Genomic DNA, 1,482 nt, shown 5'->3' with positions numbered 1-1,482 from the left:
TATTCCAGTTAATATGACAAACTTAAGCCATGATCAGCTTCTTTCCAGCTCATCTACACATCTCATCTCTCAACAGATTTTCTTTAATGCTCTTTTGTAGTTGCATTTTGTAATAGACGACTTGTTAAAAAACTACGCAGCACAGAAATAGTCTCTTATCAGCAGACACATCAGCACAGTGCAGCACAATATTCAGACTCAGTGTGACAGCAGCACTCTGCAGCTGTTCTCATGTTTCCTCATCAGGCCCATGTTAACTGGAGCCTCATCTGGGAGCGTTTTAACAAATTCATCACAGAAGAAACTTACCTCTGGAGACAGACGTTCACGAACACAGGACAGCTTCACTGCAGATAGTCCAGGAAGTGTGACAGTCCTGCTGGTAAAGCAGGAAGCATTTTTTTCCAGACACACACGTGAAGTCACGCCTCCTTGGTGCGCTCGATTTGTTTGTCAAGGAACACCGGGCGGGCGGAGCTGTACGGTGCAGTTTGAGTAAGGACAGCTTGAGTTTTACACAAATTTCTATATTCCTGTCATATTGTGGCATTCATTGTGTTTTACATTTCTTCCATTTAACAGCATGCAAAACTACTTCCTGTTTAAGTGTACAAGTCATTATTCTGCAGCATTATTAAACTATTTAAATGTTGACATATTCTAAACATGTAGGTCACTTAAAGTCATGCTCAAGTTTTTTTCTGTCAAAGACTCAACATCTAANATAGCACATTCCAGAAAAAGGTGAGGAGCTCCCAACCCAACCCTCAGACTGAAAGGCACACTGGTTCTGTATCAGCAGGCAGGGAGACAGGAGCTCCATCTGAAGGCAGAGCTCTCTTTAAGAAGCTGATCTACATTCCCCTCATCTATGATCAGCAGCTCTGAGAAGCGACCGAAAGGATGAGGTCATTGTGTGTATGTCTACTACCTGTCTGGGATGCGTGGGAATGCAGCGCTGGCTGTAAATGTGTTTGAGGGGTTCAAGAATCTCTGTTCCTCCGAGATCAGCCTCCATCCCTTTAACTTTCTTCAGAGCCTCCTCCATGCTCTTTTCGCTGTACTTCACACTCTGACTGCCATCACAAACACACAACTGAGGAGTGTAAGTGGTGGATGTTTGCTCAGCAACGTCACAACAACAATCTGGAATTTACACACATTCTCAGACAAACATTTTACAATACGACATGAGAGCAGCTTCCCTGAACATAAAACATGTCAGGAATAATTCACTGTAATATATTAAGACTGACATAATCTGGAGTTTTGCACATTCACACAACATCAACTTTCTGTCCAACACTTGAGCTGATTTAATGTTGCACATGCACACAAGTAATATCACTGACTGAAGCAAACATCCTGAGTGACTCACGGGAAGATGTGTTCATAGCTGGACCCAAAACTGTAGATGTTGAAGTAGCAGCCCACTGGTAGGCTCTTCAACAGGAGCAGCAGAGTGTCCTGGTAGGAAGGATT

The sequence above is a fragment of the Stegastes partitus genome, unplaced genomic scaffold, assembly GCF_000690725.1.
Source record: "Stegastes partitus isolate 25-593 unplaced genomic scaffold, Stegastes_partitus-1.0.2 Scaffold1939, whole genome shotgun sequence".
NCBI lineage: Eukaryota > Metazoa > Chordata > Actinopteri > Pomacentridae > Stegastes > Stegastes partitus.
Note: the sequence above shows the minus strand (reverse complement) of the source record.